General features: G+C 39.9%; 1 protein-coding gene across 1 annotated transcript in view; it reads right to left on the reverse strand.

The window, feature by feature from the left end:
* Positions 1-17,843, reverse strand: part of bckdhb (branched chain keto acid dehydrogenase E1 subunit beta) — a 64,087-nt gene that overhangs the window by 17,520 nt on the left and 28,724 nt on the right. The gene's annotated exons all lie outside the window — the stretch shown is intronic.

The following is a 17,843-nucleotide window of genomic DNA, read 5'->3' on the forward strand; positions in this document are numbered from 1 at the left end:
TCAACATATGACTGTTACTTGCAAAGTGTTCACTAGCTGGCATGAGCTTATTGAATGGTCTATTCCAGAAGCAGAGCTTCATGCCATATGACAATCAAGAGTTGCGGCAGGAGGGGGCATACATTATGACATCACCATAATACTTATCGGATAGAGATGTTGACTGAACTTTTGGCTTTCAGTAGTTTTGGGCGGGCATAAATTATTTCTGTTAAACGAATGACAATTTTGCTTTTCAGATTTACTCTGGTAATCTCAAGTATCAAAAAACATGTCTGAACTGAGTCATGTATTTATACCCAAAGAGAAGATGTGGTATGATCAGAAACAGTTGGAGGACATCCGGTATTTGCCAATATATGACCTGATGAAATAGTGTTAATTGAATGTATCACTCACATACTCTTTCCAAGAGTAGTATAACATTTCCCAAAGGATCAAGCTCAATTATGTGATAATGATTTGACCATTTTCCAAAGCTTTGCAAGGTAACCTTTACTTACTGATAGAGCAGAAACAAACATTTTTAATTCAGTAAAAAGTTTCAATAGCAAAAGACATACTCAAGTTGTTTTTACATCTCTGGCAGGAGACTGTGACAGGATGCTAAGTAATATGTAGTAATTGTGGCTGTAGCCTTTAACCCATTTGTTTCCGGTTGTTGGATGGGATTTCAAGAGACAGAAACATCCACTCTGATCATGTGGTTTGACCCTTTACTCTAAAGTCATCCAATCCTCTTATTTTCCCATGAGCGCCACCTCTCATGTTGGTAAAGTTTGGACTAAATTAGGGTAAAGCAGTTACTTTTAAGACAGTGGTGGAGCTACAGGAAGTGGATTGGACAGAGCAGGAAGATGATCAGTTAGATGCATCCAAGCGGGTAAATCATTTGTCTTGAGTAAGTAAACATGTCATGAATCTTTTCATATAGCCTCTGGAAGACATGCTGGCAGGGCAATCTCTTCGTTATGTTACATCATGGAAATGTGCCTGATGAGTTTATTACTGGGTGGCTTGTGTCCCTTGAATCAAAGAGCATCCTTTTGCCAAAATAAGAGCAGTGAAAAAATAACAGACTATGCACAAGTATTAAAAGGATGTAGGGTAATGAGTGATGAAAACAGATAGATGATATGCGTGTACAGAAAATAGTGAGGCTGCTAATCCCATAAATATGGGACAGAATATACTACCTGTGTTGATTAAAATTTATAATTCTACAGTGTTTATGTATTATATTTATCACACTTTCAAGTTTTTATCAGTCCTCTGTACTGCACAATATTCTTGGACTAAGTCAAACATAAATTTTGAATGTTTACTAACACTGTCCAGCTTCTCTGAAAAGCCAGCAATCTCCAAGGAAGTCAGGCTATAAATTAGTCAACTCGTCCTTTACTACAAAAAATTTCCCAGACAATAATTACACGAGCTGAGCTTGATTTACAGTAAGTGCCAGCTTGGACACTGTGGCATCACCCCAACAACACCGGTTGTATTTCAGCAGAAGGTGGACACTTGCCAACAAGACGCTGAGTAGATAAACTTGTAATTGCTTTTTACACCATCTGAATTTATGATGAAAATTTGAGACCATACTGTAGCAGTTGGCTTGAGTCCACAATGCTATTAGATTTGACCGTTTTCCTATTTTATAGAGTATATGAGTCAATCACTATACTGTATTCATAAAGCCAGTGTCTTACTTCATAATATTGTAGCTTGATACATCCTGCTCCCTGCACTGGCCCTGGCCCAAAGTCAAAACTATGGCTCCTGGTTGGTGGCGGTTGGTGGTAGCTGGGCAGGGCAACAGCTCTGGTGGCTGCAGCTTTACTACTCATTGTGCTGCAGGACTGTCATTAGATACTGGAGTAATTCCACTGGCTGCAGAGGAAATGTCATGTTTACTGCCATTCCCATACACACCCAAACCTAATGAGCAGCATGGAGCTCGTCCTCCTGCATTCACTCCATCCTCACAACGTAAGTCTGTGTTCACCTACATCAGGCTCTATTCTACCTGTCTTTCCATTGTTCAATGTGGATAATCTCGTACTTGTCACCTTTTTATCCTATTCTGCCTTCATGAAGTCATGCTGCACACACACCACAGCCATATGCACGTGTATATAGTTTGTCCAAGTGCACACCCACACATTTGAACACACACGGCTTTTCACACACTGCCTCTTCAAGATTGATGAACAATTTATGACAGTGATGGTGAGTTACTCTTACAGGTTACCTCCTGCTGCTGATGCTGTTGTGGTATTTTGGCATCATAAGTGTTAAGGTCCAGAAAAACAGTGGCATTATATATGCAGTATGTTACGAAAGAGCACTGACTCAATCTTAACGGACAGTGTGGAGACTATGGAGATGAGAAGTGAATAAAAACAGTCCATATTTGGAGCTAAACTGGGATGCGGTTTGACTGCTGCAGAATCACATAATGTGCTTTTAAAGTTTTCAAAAACACATGGGGGAGTCTTTCCAGGAGAAGTTGCCAACATTTATTTGTTGGATCTGTATTTTTAAGCCACCAAATTGGTCTCAGATTATTTTAAAATAGTGATGACAAAAACTAAATCTGCTGTGCTTCTACTGTCTGTATATACACAAACATACACACTAGTCTGTAAGTTACATCTTTCCATATAGTATGCCTTCCCTTTCCTGAGGCAGTCCATCAAAATGCGACAGGAAGAGAAAGTTTAGTTCTGTGCCGCCACCGCGGAGTCGTCCTTGCCACTGGACCCGCTGGCAAGCCTCCCTTCCTTCGACCCTGTAATTGCGTGGCTACCACAGGGTCCTAACTCATGCGCCACCATGTGATCTCAGTGACAAATGAGAGCCGGGATGAGGCTTGACTACTTGCTTGGGCCTTTAAAGTGGCACTCAGCGACTAGCGGGGCGGAGTGAGTGATTGGCATGAGAGAAGGAGGGCGGGAGGAAACACCAACAGGGTTACACTTGCTCACTCTTCCGGTGCCATGCAATCTCTTGCTCCTTCGCTCTCTCACGGTAGAGAGAGGGAAAGTGAGAACTGGAGAGGAAGAGAGAGGGGTAAAGGAGCACAAGAATGAAAGAGCCAAGGAGAAAGTGTAGAACAGCAGCCTCTGCGCTGGGCGGAGGGCCAAGCCATCCTCCAGAGAAGCCAGTACACCACAGGAGACCTCAGGCAGAAATAACTCCCAACACCCCATAAAGACCCATTAAAACCAATTCAACTCAATTACTCCCTGACACACACAAACACACTCTACCCTTCTACCCAGAATCCACACTGTAAGGCAGCCTGTGCATCAGTGTGTACACACAGACATGTGACTGCTACTGTATACACTGATGACAGCTCCTTGTGAACATCCCACAAGTTGCTGCATATACGAGCAAACACTAAAGCCCTTAAAGCCAACTTCTAGTGGGGGGTTACTACTCAGCAGGATAACCTGTATAAAGTGAAATTATGTAGTATTTGAGGTAAATAGATAGGCTTGGGATGGAAAACATGTTAAACACTAAGTTAGTCGCAATGAAAGAACCATGGTAGTCTGCAACGTCTGGTTAGACCATGCAACTTTTCTATTTGCAAAGTACAAGCAGTGGGCAGAAAAGAAGGACATATACTGACAAAATCAATGCAGCAGCTTCACAATTAAACTATCACTGGCATTCAGAGTCATGTGTGGATGTAGCTCAACTAGAGGTGAAAAGAATAACAATCAGTAGAGTGCATACCTCCACCAAGACCCAACATTCCTATTATGAAACCACATTTAAATTCACAAGGTGTGTATTGTTATTAGGATCTGCACCAACTCCCCGATATTAGTCCCCTAAACATGTCTGATCAAGATCCATGAATTATCTGAATAATCAAGGACAATGTTAAAATAAACCTTCACAAACTGATAATGCAGAATTTTCTGTTAAAGACTCCTATGGAATGAGTAGTGTTACAATCATATTGTGAAATGTTTTAGCAAAGAACATTATTATGGTTTCACTACACGTCTGTAATGAGTGATCACTATACTCAAAACAGTCAAATCATCTTGGTAACTAAGCTGAAAAAAGAAATAACCCAGAGCTGAATATGGGACAACGGTTAATTTCATTGTGTTGAGGTTTTATGGATATAAAGACAAGGATGGTACTCCATAAATAATAAAGTTCAACACCACACATTTCACTAAAACTTAAAAGTCACCACAAAATACAAAAGTATGTGAGGAAGCTATGAAGAGGAAAAACCTAACACAAACCACCTGCTACAGCACTTTACTTAACTCCTCAACAGGAAACTGAGTTAGTGTTTCCTGGTATGGTGATATTTTGACAGCAGCTGAGGACAGTCACAGATGCGACTGCATCTGGCTCCTATCAATACTGTGTATAAGGACAGTTTGAAGAAAATATCCAATAAACATCATGCACATGCCCTGTGTATGCGATTGGTCACATGATATGTTTTAAGCATTGCTAATATGGACTAAAACATGATTGAAACTGATATGTGGCCAAAACAATGTTTTAATTTGAAACCAATGTTTTCAAACAAAAGCATTGTAGTGTGGATGTAACCTTAGATGATTCTTTTTGTTTGAATTTTTTTGTTTTGACTTTGTTGACGTTTGCAGACTCATTTGGTAAAAATTATGAAAACTAAAAAATAAGCTTTATTTATTCTGCCATGACATAATTTCCTTTATTAATGTCACTCAGGGTGGCATGATTTTTGTTTTCAAAGTTCCAACAATAGCAACATGAGCCGTTGAACATGATGCTCACAGCAAATTCCCCCGTTGTGGGACTCATAAAATGATTATTTTAGGATTATCTGACAACTGCTTTACTTCATGACTGTTAGGGTTGGGTACCGAACTCTGTACTTTTAAGGGTATCAACCAAATTACATCGGTGTTATGGAGGTTTTCTGGAAGCTGGAACTCAGGCAGCAGCTGATGTCTTATGCAGAAGATTTTAATGTAGACTTGATGCATCAAGGAGGGTGGAACAATATACAAATGCTAACAGAGTAACATGAGCAATAATCACCCCCAAGTCTGAAGATGTCTTCCACAGTAGCCCCATATATCTTACTCTACTTGCGTCACCCATTCTAACAGCACATCCATGAATGGCTAGAATTGCTCTCACAGTTTTTTACTGGCTCTGTCAGTAATTTACCGCTCCTCTCTGTGTCTCTATATCATTCGCGCTGCGCACTGCCAACACAGTCGAGCCAAACCAAACGCGCCATGCCATCTCCTCCGAATCTCCATACATTGACTAAGTTTACAAATTCTGTTGGTTTTAACCAGGCTTAGTTTACACGTGTCCGACCCCACTGTTGGTGTGTGTCAGCGCGAGAGACGATGCCTCAAGTTCTGGGACTATCATACAGAAGCTACACAATTCTTTTATAGTAAGAGAGAGAGCGATGAATTTTGCCTGGGACAAACGTGATCACTATAATCGGTTTCCACTGTACTGGAATGTTGTAGCGAGGTGGAGGAGGCACGTAATTTGATAGAGGTAGCCGACTCACAATTCTCTACGTAGGAAAAACCCTGTTCCGAATTGTTTTTGTTATACACAGAGTAAAATACTTAAAGTACAGATGAGTACCTGTACCAAATGGTACCCAACCCCAATGACCGTGTATTATGCGTCATTACTCAAATCTGAGTCATGGAAGGAGTGCTGAAGTTATAGGGCCACTTGTTGTGAATTTGCTTCAAGTCCAACATGGAAACTTTAATAAATAGTGTCTGTGGCCCTTGCAGGACTGAAATAAACATCATTCAGACAAAATGAAATGATTGGCTAGCGAACCTGTCCGTCATTAACTGACCTGACTGCTTACACCCACCCTCCCGAAGCAGAGACAATGGTGAGAGGTAAACAAGTGAGTCACGGAAAAAGTTGGCTTCTAGATGAGGAAAATATTGTATTACTTTTTGGTTTGGTTTAAGCTGATGTAACTGACTTGAGCATTTTTAAAAAGGACCAGGAGAATCTCTGAGCGACTGCATGTGACCTCAGATGTTCTGCCTTTTCCACTCAGTCCAGCTATTGGCCTCCTGACTGACCTTGATGAGCTCAATCTGCCCATATCTCTGGCCAACGTTCCTGAACTAAACTGTCCTCTCCAGTGGAAAACTGATGAACTGGCCCATGGAAGTAACAACCGTCGAATCTGAAGTGCCTTATGGAGTTGGAGAGTTTGTTTCATAAAAAAATTAAACTGCCATACTTATCATCGGGAACCAAAATTGTTAATTAAACAATGACAGCATGAGAAGAAAAAAAAAGGAAATTGTGATTTTCTTGCCTCATTTTGCAGCCATTTTCAACAGTCTGTGGTAATTATCTCATCTGCTTAATCTGTATGGATGACAGCCTGGAGGTGAGTGACATGGTACACTGATCTGTGGTGACAACTGATTAGTCTGGCCCTTTCAAAAATTACAGATTAACCTTGGCTAATTCACAAAGCTCCTTTATTCTGAACATCTATCAGAAATGTGAGCCTTCATTATTCTTTGGCTATGTCTGGGTGTGGATTTACCAGATTTTAAACCATATTTCTCCCGTGAGTGACACCAGGAAGAATTTGAGAAAACTCCTGTGCCTAGTTGTGGAATTTGAGCGGGAGCTATTGCCAGGAGGAAGGATGGAAAAGGAGTCAGTAGCAGGAGACACTAGTGCTGTTTTAGTGCCCCAAAACCCCTTGACTCCAGTTTTTAACTGGCTCCCCCTGGCCCCACATGTTTTCTTCCTTTCTCTCAACATCGTCTTGCTGTTTGGGTCTACAGAGCGCACTGTTAACACTGTAATTACAGATGTGGGCTACAATAATAAGAATGCGGGGAGTGGGGCCCAACCTCTGGCCACTTTTTTCCTGTGCCATTTTATTTTACTTTGATTGTTTCCAGTGTGTATGTGTGACGGCGGGCCAAAGACATCAGAAGCTTTGTGGTGGGCAAAAGAGCAGAAACTTGCAAAGACCCGTCGGTTGAAAGGGAAACACAGGAATGAGCCTGGTTTGTTCTGAACACGCTCCAGGCCACAGAGTCAGATAAAAGCAGAGTCTGCTCGCCACTGAGCTGCATGTCAAATCTGGACCGGTATCGCCAAGGCAAGGAAACAAAAGCATTAATATAGATCCAGACAAACAATATCTGAACTAAATATAATATTCAGGGAAAAGTTCAGTTAAAGAAAAAAAAAAAATTGGAATCTCCAACAATGAATGAAAGCCAAATTGTCAAGAGGTTTGACACCTGCTGTTACATGTTTTTCAACATATAATTTTTCTGCACATCCACAGAATCCTGTACATTAATAATGTTCTCAACTGTTGAGTTTGCACACGTTGGACAAGCAGCTAGCTTTGAAAGTAGGGCCGGGGCGATGTAATCGACGTCATAGATTATGTAAATGCAGCGATTGTGTCCAAGCATCGTAAGGAAGGTGGCTACACCTCGTCAAAGCATGGATTCACCCGAAGAGTAAGCTGAAGCAGAAAAAATTATGAAGAAATGATCATCAAAAGCATAAGTCATCAATAGGGAGACCGCGGTCCGGAACACTGTTCTATACGGACCCAGACCTATTATTACATTTTGACGGAGCGTTTCTATTTTAACCTGCACAACTTTCTCGTATTTACGGTAGTCTTATTTTAACCTGTGCTGCTTTTTTGTCTTTAAGGTAGTAAATCCTGGCCGCACAGGGTCGAGTTTACTTCTCTCACTGAACAAGGGAAAGTGGGAACAAAAAAAAGGATTGTTAGAGCTGTTTATTTGTTGAGATTGTTTATATGTGGAATGTAGTTAAGAAAAAAGGGGAAACTCAAACTACATCTTATTTATTTTTTCTAAAATTAGGCACTTTATTTTAAGATGCCTTTTTCAAAAGGCATCTTAAAATAGTTCATAAATGCAAACCTTATTTGACTTTAAACGATAAAATTATTATTTTATTACTATTTCATTATTAGAGTTCCCTCCAGTTCAATGTGAAAATTAATAAACATTGTTTAAATACTATTGAATTGTACTTATACCATCACCGAGGGTAAAAGCAGAAAATGATAAAAGGCTAAAATCATGAATTATGTCTTTGGTCTACTAACTACTTAAGTCAGAAATATGTTATCTAACATAAGTGGCAAACATTAAAATGGTTTATAATGCTCATAATCTTTTATAGGCTCACATTAAAAATGATCTATTTCATAGTTAGCATATATTATTTGCTTTAATACTATTATTTTGACTGGTAGAAATTGTCTGGTATTATTTCATCAGACAGACCCTGCTTACATATCGGTAACCTTTTTATGTACCATTACAACCAACTACTGTCTGTACAGTTTTTCCCTCTGCCTTGCTCTCATTTAAATACAGTGGAAACAAGCTTCTTGTTTAAAATGCCCATCATCTGGAGCCAATCTGTTGGTAGCCGTAAATTGCTGCTCAAAATTCTGATAATGAAAAGCTCAAGGCTCATCTTTTAAACTGGGAAATGAAGCAAAGGGGATAGGCCATCATTTCTGCTCTCAGTTATGCAGTTCGCTTTAACGGAAACACACGTATGAGCTGATGAAAAAACGCCAGGGGAATCATCTGAAAATGAAAAGTGATGTTGCCTGGTTCAAATTAAACTGTGAAGTGTGGCCATGTCTCTGCAGAGGAGCAGAGATGTATCTGGTGGCAGGGTACAACAAAGTGAAGAAGTTTCAAGGCTGGGTTTGAGCATCATCAGTGCAGTGACAACTTAAACAAAAACTGCTGTGCTTTGTTGACATGCAACAGGCAAATGAGGATCAAGCAAACATGCTTTTCAAGCAGACTTGATTCAACAAATTTCCATGTGGCAGCTCAGAAACCTGCTTTGATGGACCAACGCCACGCGCTTCACAGCTCTACATCATTATAGCTGAAGCATAAGGATAATTAGGCTGCAGACTTCTTAAGTGGTGGGATGGGGAATGTGTCCAGACATTTTTTTAATATAAATTTGTCACTTTTCTCTGGCTTAAAAATGTCCCGCTATCCACCACACAGAAAATAAGTTTTAAATTATGGAATGTTAATAAGCTGATGTCACCATCATCATCATTATCATTTACTGTGTGACTGAGCTCAGGGTCTCTTGTGAACAGACTCAAACTCTCACTGTTTAATATGGAATTAAAATTAAAACTGCCACTGCCAGACGTGGCAAAACAATCTTGTGTTAAAACTTAGAAAACGGAAAATCCCCTGGCAAATTCATGCCGTGAGTAAAAATGATGAGCTAAAAACTGAATAATTTCAATGATCAATTTGATATTAGGAGCAAATTTTCCAAAACATGTTTAGAAGAGGCTGACGAGTGGGGCTAGGGGGGGAAATCAGAGCATCAAGGTGACTTGTTTTGTTTTCCCACTGAAAGCCACAGCCAAACTCCTTTTGAAGACATATATATTAAAGTTAGTGTTTAAATGGCTTCAGAGTTTGTTTTTATTCATTATCAGGAGACCGTTTCCGTTTGAGGCAGCCAGAATCACTTTTGCATAAACAGACAAAATAAAATATTTTATAAAGTATCATGTCTTTAATGATAATGTTCCATATTAATGTTTGGTGGAAATTTAGGAAAATGTTCCATTGTGCTGCTCTGCTTAAGTCTCTTCATTGCAAAGTCAAATGACATATTATTCACCCTATATAATTATGGTACGTAGTATTAAAAACAATAACCGCAAATGTCTAGATGAGAACCACATGCTCGAGTTAACACTAAGCAGAAAACACTGGTGTCCCCATTTGCTTCCATGCTACCAAGCGTACCGTGAGTCCAACTTCTCTATATCTACGTGCCGTCTTTCACTCAGGACGCACGTTACAGCTTGAAACCATTAAGAAAGAGTCAGGGGGGTGAGCGAAGCCTTGATAAGGAGGTCTTATCTGTACAGTGACTCCACAGACTCCAGAGCACTCAGAACACGCAGACACTGCAACCTGCATCACTTCCAAGAACCACAACAGATGCAGCTGCACATACCTGCTGAAGCACCCCATGAACCCCTTACACTCACACAAATTCGGTCTTTGCTTTTTCAACTTACACATTTTATTTATATTCCGTAAGACTTGAGATATTGGTGCACATAAAGTCCCTAAGTGACTCCTCCTGCATATGTTTTTGAGAGTTGAACAGGTTCAGCCAAATTGGTTGCATCACTACGAGGGCTGCGATCCAGGCAGCGCTGCAGTCACACAGACTTCAGCTGGAACACAGGCCAAGAGACACATCTATTGAGGGAGAAAGTTTACACACATTTAAGTGAACACAATGAACTGGGGGGAAAACGGTTACCAGACACACCAGGGACCTACAGGCCATCTCAAAGCATCAGAGTTGGCACTGCTCCTACATATTCATACACTGAAGCTGCTTAAGCAAATCAAGATGTCCCATGAACAATTTTAAAACTTTGGCATGGTTTTACGCAATTTGTCTGATGAGATATAAAACTGCTTGACATGTCGTAACCCTGACAGGTTTGAACAATGGTTGCAACCCACACTCCAAGAGGCTGGTGGCAATTCTCATTAACTCCAATTCTGGTCATAAGGACTTGGGGATTATATTTATCATAAATACAGACTAAATATGATTCTATGCATCATACTCAAACTCAGTATCTTCACAATAAGATAACAAATTGTTGTTTTAAAACTAAACTGTTTTTGCAGACCACATTCATTGCTGTAGTGTGGTACAGAGAAACTCACTGAAAGTCACGTTGCCACAGTGTTCCTCACATAGAGCAGCGTTTCCCACAGAATTAATCTTTATATATAGCGGGGTAGTGGGGGGTGGACACACGTTCCAACGTTGCTCTCAGACACAACAGATTCTGAGGGACAGGTACACAGACTAAGGGCACAGTCACACAAAGCAGTGGCAAATCAAACACTTCTGATCTGTGCAAGTGAGGGGGCAAATTAAACATTTGCTTCATGTGACGAAGCAAATCTGCAGAGGTTTTGTATGGATTTCAAAAATAAGTTTTTGCGTGAGAGAAAACGGCATTGCATGCCACTTGTATGTAGTCGCACAACTGCAGCTGAAAAGATCAGGTCTGACTGTCTGCATTGACAGTAGCAACTTCATGGATGATAGTACAAGCAAGCACGAGGCAACACACCCTGTAAATAGAGCTGCAAAAAGCTAGAAAATGCAGCAACAGACCAAAACATCAAGATAGAGAAATCTTATGTTGTTATAAGAAATGTTGATTTTTAAAGTGTGGAATGCAGGACAAATTATAATATGGTGGGCTGCCAAAGTCTACATAATTAATGTAAAACACTGTAGAGACATTGACTGTCACTTTAAACCATCTTTGTATAAAAACTCATGAATGTTACATGTTACCTCATAAAACACCCATGCGGCTAGAAAGTGATGCATGCTGGGTAAACAAAGCTCTGCCCAGCTGAGAGACAGCAGAGAGGTGAATTATGCTGGAGGAAGGATTTGAGAAGGTTTTATTGACGTTTTAATATTTTCTCAGCTGTGGAAAATCGCTACCATGAGGTGTGAATGTTTGATACCCAAAAGAATGAATTTGGACGCAGTACAACTTTAGGTCTTTTATATGAGCATATGGAAGCTCATATACTAGCACAGACTTGCGAGGAGTACACGTTCTGACTTACTCCCTGAGGTTGAATATTGAATGAAAAATCTCTGGGATGATTCCAATAACAGAATGTGAGGAAATCAAAAGTAAGTTGACGGACAAAAAATTGTCGGATCAGACCTTGTGCTCAACGATTAAGATACCAACACAACAGAGTCTATACAACAGCTTTTTTCACCCAAAAGATATCAGCACTCCTTATAGTACCAGCCTCTCAACCCAATGCATCTTGTGGATTTACCTTTTTGTAAAATAGTTTGTAATTGCCTTTATCAAGACATCATCATATTCATTGCTCTCTTTGAGTGCTGTAAAACATTAATCGCAGGAACAACGTTGAGGAAAAAATGTGTCCGTTTGCATATTTTGGTAAAATTGAAATTGGGGAATCTTACATGTCTCAAATTAGCAAGACAGGCCTGCTTGGAAAGGCAGTTATGCAAGTGTTGCTCAGTTAAAGGCAACAAGGGGAAAAAAAGGCCCATTGTGGAGGCCAATGAGGGTACAGGGTAAACAAGCTCCTGCCTAAAATACCTGTGTGTGTGTCACTGTGGGAAGTATCATCTCCAATCATGGTTAAAAAAACAAATGACTATGAACCAGCCCTGGCAAACCATTTCGATTATTCACTGGCCAGATCTTGAGCATGGAAAACCTGAGAATAAGGCTGAATCACCAGCAATGGACTAATACAATAATGGGAGCAGAGATTTTTTTACAATGCTGACTGGACATTCCAAAGCCAAGTCAAACAAATGTGGAAGTGTGCAAAAACAGAGTTACATGTTGTGTGAGAAAGTTTAGCTAAAATAGGCAATAAAAGCCATTAAACAAGTTTGGTGGCATAAAGCAGCCTACTCAGTGACGGATGAAACAGCTGTTTGTCAGCATGTGCTCCAAACATGAGCATCTGTACATTCTACATCTCCAAATACTCTGACCAAACACGACAAAGCATTTCCACGGCCAGCCATTTTAGTCATCCATTAAAGCAACACTGTAACTTGGAACAGCGCCCTCTGCAGCCACACGTGATGATTAATTCTGATGGGATCTGTGACCGAGAGAGTAGGTGGTTTATGTGTACAGAAACCACAACTCTAACCTGGTCCCACCCAAATATTCATCATGATTCATGGCTTCCTAAACCAGGAGACCTACTGCTATAAGAAATACACCAAACGCTGTTAGGGTTTCTGATGTTTTAAAAGTTTTTTCATTGAATATTGTAGATAAACTCAGATTTTGTATTACTTTTAATTGATCTATATTTGGCCTTCCTCTTAAACTTGCTGGGTCTAATTGTGAAAATTTAAACTGCGACTATCAGTCAGCTATGCACTCACAGGAGATTGTACTTAGTCACAAAGGTTGCAATAACTTTTGCATTTATGGTGAGAAGTGGGAGTGAAAGCGGTGCCATTCTCTCTATTCCAAGTCAGTTTACACTTCAGACTTTGGAGGATGCTACTTGAAGGTAATAAAAGCTGCATATTTTACTGGTACGCTTGAGACAGTGTGAAAAAATCTAATACCCACAGTTTTCTGTCCTAAATTTCTACACATGATTCCTTTTGTCAAAAACCGGTTTAGATCCAAGTTGCCAGAATGGATCCCACAGAAAACAATAAGATGGCATGGTCCTCCAGAGCACTGCCGTAATGGTATCTTATGATAAAAGACACTTCAATCTTAGCTTAACACATAAAACATGCACATGTATCCTACACACATCCTTGACTGAAAGATATGCAAGGTACATGTGACTCATGGGACATGAAACCCTTTAATTGGCTGCCAGCGGCCGGATGTGTGTCTGCAGCTAAGCTCACTGTCTGCACACTGACTGTATCTGATGGCCAGTTAATAAGAGCTACAAAAGGCTTTAGGGGGACGTGTGCATGCTGGAAAAAGCTAGACACCAGGTGTACAATCTTTTGAATTAAGGAGTTGACACAATGTCTTTGCCAACTCCCTCTCCACAGATAAGATTAACACTGGACCCAAATATCTGTTTATCAGAGGGTAACCCCTGACAAGGGCTCAACCAACTCTAAACCATTTATCTAGTACAAAAAAACAACACAAAATCATAAGCAGTGATGAAAATATAACCAAGGTAACGGCCAATACATTAGGATTATACTGTGCTGTCATCAGTTATGAGGAAATACTTGTGCTGATCTTATAAATGTGCATTTCATTTTTTTTGCCTTTTGTATCTAAATAGTGTACAGAAAAACCTGCTCCAAGGTAAAGATGGTACCTCAATATAACAATATTTGTACCACTTGATTTATTGCTGGAAAATACATATGAAAAACAAATCAGTGGGTGTATTATATTTTTAGGACAATACAATTATTGTTATTCACAAGATTAGGTATTCTTCTGTAAATTGCATATCACATGGCCTTTCACATACACTTGCATGTGCCAGTGTAAACTGGAGGCAGATTGTCTACTCTGTAGTTGGTTGCTTAGCTGTAGAAAATACTACAAATGAGCAGAAAAGGTGAAAAAAAAGACAAGGGATATATTTTCTTGGACCTATGCTGAGATGGAACAGTTACTGAAGGTAAATGTTAGCAATGCTTTACATTCACTACTGGTCAGTCAGGACTGATAAGACCCAATCAGACATATGTGAGTGTCTATGTCATCATCTCCAAAAGCCACCGTTTGTCCATCCGGAATAAAACTAAACCCTGGAGTTTTCAAAAGTAAACCAGGTTTCAGTTCAAGGAGCTCGAAAACTTTGTAGTGTGAACACTGGGCATAAACATAAGAAATGTTACGTGTTTGAAAACTAAAACTAAATTTTACTTTCTCTAATACTCAACCTTGTATCATAGTCAGGGCAATGCAATATATTTCTTTTGTGGGATCAAATATATTACATGATGTCTAAAATCTGTTAAAAGTTGAATATCATAAATCTCTGGATTTGCAACTTTGCCTTTTTATTGCCTCTGTGAGGATTTTGTGCTTTTCTGTTCGAAATATCATTGTAAATTCAAAATCCTGTTTCAAACTGCTGGTAATGTAAAAACATTTGAAAACCTTGGGCTAAATGAACTAGATGCAACCTTTTGGGAGCTAGATATTTGATCAATTCATAAAACATAAATGACAGATTAATCAGTAGCAAAAATTATTTTTTTTGCATCCCTGAAATGGTGCTTCATATATAATTTAAAGTACTTCTGCATGGGTGGGTTCCAGTGTGAAGAAAAACCCTAATGTCTGAGCACCAGCAGAGCTGCAGCCACAGAACCATCTAGAAGTAATGCCAGCACAGAGCAGCTGTGCAGCACCCAGTACTTAGGCCACCACTGCGCTGGGTTATTGAGGACAACCAGGGCAGTGATTCCATTCTACGCAGTTGTGTCTATTCTCCACATTGTTGCAGAATATTCTACATTAAAGGTGCTTCCAGCTGCTTTTTCATGTTGATTTAATAAGGATTTTCATAATTTCTGAGAAATTAATCGAAGTGGTTTATGCTGTTATGAGTATTTATACTTGTGTGCTGGTGCATCTGCACCGCTCTGCAGTCACATTGCCAAAACTCTATTTGGCAGTGGGGTTTCTATGTTACTGTGATGTAGAACTATGGTAACTTAAACTGAGTTTAACAACAGCTACTACTACTACTGAAAAAGGGACAAACATATGATTTAATATAAATAATCACGCTAAAGTTTGAGTTTATTAGTATTTGTGTGACTGACATTTTGGGTCTCCTGTCTGGTTTTGATTGGGCCAGGTTTGGAAAAGGCAATTAGAACAAGAAAGAGCTGCATAACCTTTCAAACGATGCTGTACCTGACAATAAGCACATGGCTGCACAACCACAGCAGTGAATCTCAACGTAGCTGTGCCTCAGCCATCTGCAATATTAGGTGCTATAGAAAATCAACGTATGGAGATGAGGAAGTTAATCGAAGATACCATGCACTCCATTACTCCCCGCTTGGACTCTCTTATATGCTCTAGAGAGGGCCTACCAGGAGCTATAGGCAACAAACAGCGTTCTGAATGACTTGGATGACCACTCAAGACGGTTAAATTTGAAGTTTGTGGGAGTCCCGGAAGGTGCGGAGAAGGGGCATCCAATGGTATGATGATGAAAACATGCTGACATGTTTTTTTTATTTTTATCAAAACATATCAAATCTGCCTGGGAGACAGATCTTGGTGTGGAGTTGACTGATGAGATGTGGAGGGAAGGGAAAGAAAGGATCGTTTCGGGCTCGGTTAATGCCAGGTTACAGTTGATTCAATTTAAAATCATGCATTCATTAGATTATTCTAAAGAAAAAAATTATAAAATGTATCCTAATGTATCTGATATTTGTGAAAACTCTTCAAAAAGGCACTCTAGGCCACACCTTTTGGCTTTGTTCTAAGATTGTCCACTTTTGAAAGGATAGTTCTACAGATTGAACCTGATGCACTGGTTGGTATGATGACAATAATAATCAGTGATTGGAAGTGACCAGTGCTCCGTTTCTGTATCCTTGAGAGAAAGGGTAATATGATTATAATATCTGTTTTTCTCAATGGCATGACTATTATTAAAAGAGAAAATGAGAAAAGTCTTAGCATTTTTTGCAAGTTTGCGTGAAAACCAATTAATCTGATTATTAAATTGTTTATTTTGATGTTGCTTCTATCATATGGTAAATTGGCACAAATAGCACACTAAGAAAACCTTAGAGAACTCAAAAAGCATTTGTAACAAATTAATATGTATATTAATTCTGTAGAGGTGGCAGCAACACAAGGCAATGCTCAGGCCAAGTGCTGCAACACATGTCTACTTTTGGACACTAAAGGTCATCTCAGCATTTTGCCATCAGCACTAAAGGAAAACGACAAGATATTGTGTGAATGTTTTCTGCACCACCCCGATGACACCTTTGTGTTGACGAGTCTTATATAAGTAAACCAGCACTGTAGCAGTCATTTATTTGGTGCCTTCACTGAGATTTGATAATCACTTTATTAAAAAGAGACTTTCTGTGGTCAGCCAGCAGAACACAACAGGAAAATTATGTTCTCAATGGAGACATACAGGGGAGAGAAAAAAAAAAACACTGTTGGGATACCAGTGTATCAGTGTAATGCAACAGTGCCAAATATGGTGTGTGTGTGTGAGTGTGAGTGGCGAAATTGGTTTATCGGTTTCACAGACATTTAAGGGGGCATCTGGTTTGAGGAAATGACAAGGAGAGATGTTGTTGACGAGTACGAGTTGGCAGGCCTGGCATTAGACCCACTTAGCACAGCACATAAACACACTATTCAATTTCATGGCAGTTATTGTAATGGAGCACTACTTCAAAAAAAGGAAGACGACTTTCACTTCAGAAGTCCCCAATTTAAACCAACAATCTGTAACTGTAACTGACTGCTGCTCACTTCAGGTTGCACGTGTTCAGTGCCAGAACAATACTACAGTCTCTTCAGTTCCAAAAGACTCCCTCTTAAATGACTACCCTCCTACCGCAGTTGCATCCTGTGCTTTAACTGTTGGTTATTAAGTTTGCTTGGCGGCAGGCGCATTGGAGTGTTCACTGACAAAAGGCAAATGTTAAACAGAGGAGCATGAATGCAAAAATAAAGATGTATCTGCTTAGAAGGCAGCATGTGACATCTTCAAGAACCATTTAAGAAGCAGTGTTCCGTAAATGGAGAGGATGCGTACACTTGGTTCACCTCCTGCTGAGAAGCTCCTTGCGATCTTTGGTTTTCATTTCAAAAGCGCTTTTCAGAACATCTGACTCTCCTGCTGGTTTAGTCTTCTATACACAAACACGTTTGGTGACCAGGAGGGAATCTCTCTCTGCCACGATTCCCCAAACTGTCTAAGACTGTCCTCCTTCCATCATTTCAAGCTAAATAAAGATGGGATATCCACTGGAAAGCACCTCTTTTCTGAAAGCCCTACCAGATGAAATATTGTTTTTGGTGAGTGCCATTGCCTGTATAAGACTTGGGCAACACACAAACACATATTCAAGGTTTACTAGCAGTGGAAGGAATCCTGTTTATCAGGCCCCAAAGAGAACCACACCGACCAGAGGAACATTGCCTCATATCGCACCAAAATACACACATC

Source organism: Hippoglossus stenolepis, chromosome 8 (assembly GCF_022539355.2).
Source record: "Hippoglossus stenolepis isolate QCI-W04-F060 chromosome 8, HSTE1.2, whole genome shotgun sequence".
NCBI lineage: Eukaryota > Metazoa > Chordata > Actinopteri > Pleuronectiformes > Pleuronectidae > Hippoglossus > Hippoglossus stenolepis.